The sequence below is a fragment of the Meriones unguiculatus genome, chromosome 8 (assembly GCF_030254825.1).
Source record: "Meriones unguiculatus strain TT.TT164.6M chromosome 8, Bangor_MerUng_6.1, whole genome shotgun sequence".
NCBI lineage: Eukaryota > Metazoa > Chordata > Mammalia > Rodentia > Muridae > Meriones > Meriones unguiculatus.
The window spans coordinates 48,491,515-48,500,739 of record NC_083356.1 but is presented as its reverse complement, the minus strand read 5'-3'; positions in this window follow the sequence as shown (position 1 = coordinate 48,500,739).

The window sequence follows — 9,225 nt, the reverse complement described above, 5'->3', positions numbered from 1 at the left end:
TATTTCATTAAGTGATTTGTTCATTTCCATTACCTGTTTAATTGAATTTTCTTGTAGTTCTTTAAGGGATTTAGTCATATCCTCTTTTAAGGCCTCTATCATCTTTATAAGGTTGGATTGAGGTCATCTTCTTTTGCTTCAGCTGTGTCAGGGTATCCAGGGATTGCTATAAGAACACAATCAACAAGAGCCAGGGAAATATGGCATCACTAGAACACAGTTATCTTATTATGGCAAGAATATGAATATTTTCAACAAAATCATACAATAAAACTTCCCCAACCTAAAGAAAAAGATGCCTATACACATTCAAGAAGCTTACAGAACACCAAATAGGTTGGACTAGAAAAGAAAATCCCCCTGCAACATAATAATAAAAAAACTAAATGTATAGAACAAAGGAAGACTATTAAACGCTACGAAAATGCCAAGTCATATACAAAGGCAAACCTATTAGAATTATATCTGACTTCTCAACAGAGACTCTAAGAGCCAGAAGGGCAGATATCTTATAGAAACTAAGAGACACTAACAGATGTCAGCCCCAATTACTATACCCAGCTAAACTTTTAATCACCATAGATGGAGAAAACAAGATATCCCACAACAAAAGCAAATTTAAATAGTACCTATCCACAAATACATCCATACAGAATATACTAGAAGAAAAACTAACTTAACTCTACTTATTATTTTTCATTAAAACTACATATCCATGATAAGCCAGTTTCTTCTCTGTTCCATGATCTTTTCTCCAATAAAAAGACACAGGCTAACAGAGTGGATGCGAAAACAGAATCCCTAATTCTGCTGCACACAAGAAACACAATTCAGCTACAAAGACAGACAGTACCTGAGAATAAGGGGCTTGAAAAAAGTTTCCAAGCAAACATACCCAAGAAACAAGCACATTCTAATATCTAATAAAATGGACTTTCAAGCAAAAATAATAAAAAAAAAATGGGGAATGATATTTTATACTCACTAAAGAAAAAAAAATCCACCAAGATGATGTCTCAGTTCTGGGTATCTATGCACCAAATGCAAGAGAGTCCACATTTGTAAAACAAACATTATTAAAGTTTAAATCATACACTGAATCCTACATATTAAAAATGGGAGACTTCAGCATCCCACTATTACCAATGGACAGGTCATTGAAAAAGAAACTAAATAGAGAAATAATGAAAGTAACTGATGCTCTGAATCAAAAGAACCTAAAGATATCTACAGAACATTTTGGCCCCACACAAAGAATATATCTTCTCAGTACAACACAGACCCTTCCCCAAAATTGACTATATATTCAGCTACAAAGCAAGCCTCAACAGATACAAGAATATTGAAATAACTGTTGTGCTCATTTTATTTCTCTATTTTACTTGAGGTTCCTTAAAGCCTCTCCCTTCCATCAAACCTTTAACCCCTGAAAAGAGAGAGAAGATTAGTGGGGAAGGGGACAGAGACCCAGCTTTCTCCCAGCTGTTTAGGGTTCACGGGTTCTTTTAGGGCTATACCAATTCTCTGTCAACAGCAAAAGCAGCAAGCAGTGTCCTCCATCTCTCTCCTCCAAGCTGCTGTGCCATGAAGAGTCTCTCTTTGTCTCCAAGCTGCCACAGCATACCGTCAGTCTCTCCAAACTGCTGTTCAGCTATCTCCCTCAGAGTCTAACACACCCCTCTCTGTGCTGCACAAGGCAGGCCATTACTATCTGGCAAAGACCATGTCCTGTGTCAGGCAATTATCAGCTGTAAACTAACATAACATAACTGAGTTTTTTTTTTAAATAAAAACTTCCATTATAAATAACCTCTTGTATTTTATCAGACTACCATGGGCTAAAGCTGGGCCTCAACAACAACAGAAACAACAAAAAGCCTATACACATGGAAACTGAACAACTCTCTACTCAGTGACCTGGGTAAAGGAAAAAAATACAGAAAAAAATTAAAGACTTTCTAGAATTCAGTGAAAATGAAGACACAACATACTCAAACTTATGGGACACAATGAAAAACATGCTAAAAGGAAAGTTGATAGCACTAAGAGCCTTCATAAAGAAACTGGAGAGATCTTCTACTAACAGCTTAAGAACACATCTGAAAGCTCTAGAACAAAAAGAAGCAAACACACCAAAATAGAGTAGATGGCAGGAAATAATCAAACTCAGGGCTGAAATCAATAAATTAGAAACAAAGAGAACAATACAAAGAACCAATGAAACTAAAAGCTGATTCTTGGGGAAAATCAGCATGATAGACAAACCCTTCGCCAAACTAACTAAAAGGCAGAAGGATCATACCCAAATTAACAAAATCAGAAATAAAAAGAGGGGGCATAGCAACAGACAATAAGAAAATCTAAAGAATAATTAGGTCTTACTTCAAAATCTTGTACTACACAAAAGTGGAAACTTTAAATGAAATGGTCGATTTTCTTGATAGATTCAATTTATCAAAGTCAAATCAAGATCAGGTTAACAATCTAAATAGTCCTATAACCCCTAAGGAAATAGAAACAGTCATTAAAAGTCTCCCAACTGAAAAAAAAAAAAAAAAGTCCTGGGCCAGATGGTTTTAGCACGGAATTCTACCAGACTTTCAAAGAAGAGTTGATACCAATATCCCCAAACTATTCTGCAAAATAGAAACAGAATGAACATTGCCAACCTCATTCTATAAAGCCATAGTCACCCTGATATGTAAACCACACAAAGATTCAACCAAGAGAGAGAATCAAAGACCAGTTTCCCTCATGACCATTGAGGCAAAAATATTCAATAAAATACATGCAAGCAGAATCCAAGAACACACCAAAAGTGTCATTCACCATAATTAAGTAGGCTTCATCCCTGGAATGCAGGGATGGTTCAATGCAAGAAAATCTATCAATGTATTCCACCACATAAACAAACTGAAAAAATAAACAAACACATCTCATAGATGCAGAAAAAGTTTTTGATAAAATCCAACATCTTTTCATGATAAAAGTCTTGGAGAGATCAGGGATACAAGGGACATAACTAAATACAATAAAGACTATATACAGCAAGCAAATAGCCAACATCAAATTAAATGGAGAGAAATTTAGAGCAATTCCACTAACATCAGGGACAAGACAAGGCTGTCCACTCTCTCCATATCTATTCAATATAGTACTTAAAGTTCTAGCTAGTGCAATAAGACAATTTAAGGAGATCAAGGGGATAAAAATTGGAAAGGAAGAAGTCAAAATGTCACTATTTGCAGATGATTTGATGGTATACGTGAATGACCCCAAAAATTTAACCAGAGAACTCCTTCAGCTGATAAATACCTCCAGCAAAGTGGCTGGATAAAAAACTAACTGAAAAATATCATTATCCCTCCTTTATACAGGTGATAAATGGGCTGAGAGAGAAATTAGGGAAATAACAATATCTTCACAATAAGATAAAAAACTCAAGTTACAATACATGCTGGTGAGGATGTAAAGCAAGGGGAACATTCCTCCATTGCTGGTGAGAGTGAAAACATGTACAACCACTTTGGAAATCAATCTTGTGGTTTCTCAGAAAATCGGGAATAACTCTACCTCACAACCCAGCTATACCCAAAAATGCTCCATCATTCCACAAGGACACTTGCTCAACTATGTTCATAGCAGCTTTAATTCATAATATCCAGAAACTGGAAACAACCTGGAGGTCTCTCAACTGAAGAATGGATCAAGAAAATGTGGTATATTTACACAATGGAATACTGCTCAGCTATTAAAAACAAAGAAATCATGAAATTTGCAAGCAAATGGATGAAACTAGAAATAATCATCCTGAGTGAGGTATCCCAGACCCAGAAAGATACACATAGTCATTTATAAGTGGATATTAGACATATAGTACAGCATAACCATACTACAATTCACAGATCCAAAGTAGCTAAGTAACAAGGAGGGCCCAAGGGTGTGCGGGGGAAATGCTTGACTCTCACTCAGTAGGGGAAATAAAGTAGACATTTGAAGTAGATGAAGAGAGAGAACTGAGTTGGAGGAGGTGTGGGGACAGCGGAGTTGGGAGGTGAGAGGGTTGGGAGAGAGAAGGAAAACTGATAGAGGGCATCTCTGGGACAAGCTCAAGACCATTTACAGGGTAGGCTCCTGAGAAGATATGAGGGTGACTCTAGCTGAGAGTTCTAGCATTGGGGGATACAGAGACCGAAGTGACCACCTCATCTATCCAGGTGGGACTTTCAGTGGAGGGAGCAGACACCAACCCATCCACAAAACCTTTGACCCAAAATTTACTCTGCTTACAAGATGTGCAGGGATAAAAAATGGAGCAGAGATTGAGGGAATGGCCAACCAATGACTGACCCAACTTGAGACTCACCCCATGGGAGTGAGCCAACCCCTGACACTATTAATGATTCTCTGCTATGCTCGCAGACAAGAGCCTAGCATAACTGCCCTCTGAGAGGCTCCACCCTGCAGAGGGTTGAAACAGATGCTGAGACCCATAGCCAAACACTAGGTGGAGCTCCGGAGTCTTACAGAAGAGTGGGAGGAAGAATAGAGGGAACCAGGGGGACAAGAACCTCACAAGAAGACCAACAGAGTCAATTAACCTCGGCCCACGGGGCCTTAGAGACTGAACTGCCAACCAAAGGGCATGCATGAACTGGACCTAGGCCCCCTACGGAGACATACTCTGACATGGACTCTGTTGCTTGCTCTTGAATCACTTTCTCCTATCTGGGCTGCCTTGTCTGACCTCAGTGGAAGAGGATTCACTTAGTCCTGATGAGACTTGATGTGTTGGGCTCGGTTGATACCAGGTGGGGGTGGGATTCAGCTTTTCTGAGGAGAAGGTGGAGGGTATTAAAGGTAGAAGAGGGTGGGAGGGTAGGGCTGGAAGAAGAGGGAGGGGGCTGCGATGGAGATGTAAAGTGAATAAATAAATAAATAAATGAAATAAAAAAGAACACATTAAAACAACAACAACAACAACTCAACAACCTAAAACACCGAAAACCGAAAATTGACAGAACTTCTGAACATGCACGGGAAACAAACAACAGTGCTCAGAATCGCAGTACAGAACGGGGTAGCATATTTCACCTTATCCCTTGACGAGAAAGAACATAAAGTTTCTTAAAATCTTTATTTGAAATTCTGATGCTTCTGGGTGTGTACATAAGGATGACTAGATACTGGGTTTTTTCAGTCTGGACAACTCTCTAGCCACTCTTGGAGTGCTGACTAGATTCTGCTGAAAAGGGCTTCAGAAAGCTATTTGAGGCTATAGAAGTTAACACCTAAAACACAGGAAACAAGGATACAATAGAGAACTGCCCCTGGGGAAGAATGTTCAGGCAGGTGAGAGATTCTCACTCCTTTTCATCATCAGACTGGGCAGGGACTACAGAGGGGAGTAGTCACCTATGGTGGTAAGGCAGCTCTTCCTCACCCTTTGGCACAATCTATCCATGTAATGAAGGTATTGGTTGCACTAGGAATGACAGAGGAAAATAGTTATTTTTTTTTCTATTGATTAGCACCTCATAGCTCTGAATTGCTTATCTCTGGTTCCCTCAGTCACAGGGTGGGGGTGGGTGTAGGGGCATGACACAGCTCGCTGATGGGCATATGATGGTCTGTTCTGATCACTGTGACCACCAGGCATGCATGTGGTACATCTACACACACGCAGGCCAAACAGTCATACACAGAAATAAATCTTAAAAAGAAAAAAACTTCTTATATTTGACAATGGGTGTCATAGACTAGCAACTCACTGAATATTGCAGCTTGTGGGCCTCTAGGATGCCTATATTGGCAGTGGAGAGTCTTCTTTTTAAATGGTCACTATGTGGAACTCTCATGCTTTGATTACCTGTCTGTTCTTCCAGAGGGTGGACTTGGTGAGGCCACACTTCTCCGAATGATCTCTGCTAGCGATTATACTCTGAAGTTGTTTTACTCATTTTATTTATTTATTTAATTTATTTATGCATTTATTTATTCATTTATCTGTCTACTATCTATCTATCTATCTATCTATCTATCATCTACCATTTATTTATTTAAGACAGGATCTCATTATGTAGCTCTGGCTATCCTGGAACTCACCCTGTAGACCAGGCTGGCCTCAAACTCACAGAGATCCACTTGCCTCTGCCCACCAAGTGCTGAAATTAAATGCATGTGACTTATTTTAGACACAACATGTGTTATCTCTGTGGTGGGTATTAAGTTACCAGGGTTTTGAGAATGTACAGAAATGAGGAATAAACTCTTACATTGATGTCTGCCATAGCTTCTGATTAGTAGGAGTTTTAAGTGTGTTGTGAAAAGTCATTAATGACAGCATCAGGGGGTAGAGCAGGAGAATTCAAGTTTTAGATGAGTCTGGGCTACAAAATGAACCCAAGACCAGCCTGGGCTACACAGGAAGGCTCTGTCTATAAAAAACAAGGACAGAGAATATAGCTCAGTGATAGACCATCTCAGTGGAATGTGTGCTGAAAACTATAAATAGAATATCATCAAACAAAAACAACTGTAATGGACAGCTACCAGAGAGAGGTTTGTGAGCGCATTAGCTCATTGGTATAGGTTTTGTCATTTATTTTGATGAACTTAAAGGAACAAGTTTGGTAGAGTTGAATTGGCAGTGCTGGGCCCAACGTTCCTGCTCTGTATGTGGTGATGTCAATATGCATTCCTTTAGCAAGCCTTCGTTTTTATTTTCTGTAAACCTTTTACCATGTAGACGTCAGTCCCCTCTGTGTCATGGTTTTGACAGAGCTGGAGGACAGTCCTCGAGGTAACTGGCTTGCCTATTTTCATCTTTATTTTCCCAGGATTATATCTATTGCATGTCTTTATTTTCAAGTAAAACCTCTAAAAACAGAGGTTTTGTGGTTTATTTAGAAACACCCTGAAAATATTTTCTTTGGTGAAATAAATCAGTTTTGGGTGCTTTGCTTCAATCTAAAGACACTCTGAATTTTGGTTTAAAGCCTACCCATGAATTGTTCTGAGCACTGTCCAGTGCCTGGTAGTGGCTTCAATTACTCTACCTGGCAACTTTTTAAGAAGGAGACCCTTAGTTCCTTGTCCCTTATCTTCCTTGTAAACAAATTAACTCAGTGTGTTTGTACAAAGTCACACGACCAGCAAGTGGTAGAGAAGGAAAGTTTTTGCTCCCAGAATCCTAGTAAAATAAGTGAAGAAGATACTGAGTGGCTTTTGGACATTCCACAAGAAAAGAGGAATGTTTGCTAGCTACTAGTTAACCAGAAAATGAGCAGACCATGCTCTCCACAGAGTCTCAAATAGGCCAAACTCAAGCTGTTAGTGAAAATATTACAAATATTTACTTGAAGATTTATGAGGAAAATTCTCTTGTCTCAGAAGTCCAGAGGAGCATTTGTTTCTGTTTGCAAGGAGTGCTCTATTTGCAGAGGGAACATTCAGAGCCTATTGCTTGAAAGACTAATCGTCACAGAGGACAGCTGAAGAAGTGACCTCAGACCAGATGCTCCTGAGGCACAGATAGCACAAAAAGAACCAGCGTGAAGATTTCTCAGTGAAAGGTGACCAGGCAGAAATGTCCTGTTGTAGGTGTGCCATTTGAAGAGGGTATAGACATGAGCTTCACTCATCATTTTATTCACTGTTTAGAAATGGTGTCAGGCCTCAGAGTAAAGAACTCTTTGCTTCGATTGGCTCCTGAAACTGTATAAGTTGGATGCCTGATGTGTGGTGCAAACTGGTGTCTGAAGGGTCCTAGTGTCCAAAAGGACACAGAAAAGCAGCCTTAAAATGTAAGGGTATATACATGATGACAACAAAAGATCTGCTTAGGTGACAGCGATGCAGAATGGACACTGTTCTAGCAAGTGTGTGTAGCTTGGTGGCACAGAGGGGAGATACAATGACCCATGGAGCCATACAGATGTGAAATCAAACCCTACCTCTACCATATCCTTGCCTGCTGACCATGCTACTCCAGGTATAACACAGTTCAAGAAAGTCAACTGTCAGCTTGTTGCACTTGGGCCTGACAGAGTGACATGATCTAGCAAGGGACTGCGTGACCAACCTTGTACCAGTGCATTGAAGACATGCTCTACAGGGATGAGAGTTGCTTCTTTGTTTGAGAGATGATTCAAGAAGACCCAACTGATCATTTTGGATACTTCATTAATAGTCCATGTTTGTTTCCGTGCCAGGCTGGTCTAATCAGCCATTTTCTCCTTGCCTGCCTGCCTATTTTCCTTAAATACTGAGGCCCCTTCTCATGGGACAGCGGGACTGGCTGCTGGTTTACTACAGTGACATGAAAGCTATGGACTGCCCCCCAAACCATCTCCAAACTCACACCCATAGAAACTGAGGAACATTAATAAAGATTGCCCGCCACCCTGTTTGTGTGTGTGCCTATGTGTGTGGTGTTTGCAGGCATGAGAGAGTGTTCCTGTAAGCTGAGGCCTGAGTTTGATGTTAGGAGTCTTGTTCTGCTAGCTCTTCCACCTTATACTTTGAGGCAGAGGTTTTTGTTTGTTTGTTTCTTTACAGTTCACGTCACTAGCCAGCTTTCTCTGGAAATGATCATAGGTGGGCTGCCTTGCCCACTTGGCATTTGTATGGATTCTGGTGATCCAAACTCTGATCCTCTTTTGTATTTGGCAAATGCTTTAACTGAGGAACCATCTTTCAGCCATGTTATGGTGTTTTTGTTCTTTTCTTTTTTTTTTTCTTTTTGGAGCGAGGTCTCATTACGTAGCCCTGACTATGCTGGAGTTCTCTCTGTAGCCTAACTTCAAGCTCATAGAGATCCACCAGCCCCTGTCTTCTGGGTGCTGAGATTAAAGACATGTGCCACCACACTTGGCCAGTTGGGGTTTTTCTTTTCAAGCCACTAAATTTGGGATTAATTTATTATACCTCATCAGATAACCAATATTTTTCTATTTCCAATGTCTGTATAAGTTATACTCCTCACTTGCTAACTTTCAAATCACCTGTTCTGTGTTAAAAAAAAATCTTAAAAGTCAAAGCACACGTAAGCTGAAAAAAACATATGAAATAATTAATTTGTGATAATACATACTTATTTTAAAAAATTGTCTTGTATCTCTGGTTTACCCTTGTGGCCTGAACACCATATATAATACTTGATGCTTGTTAAAACATTAACTAAACATAATTGAACGAATGAGTTTGCTTTCCCACGCTCTCTGA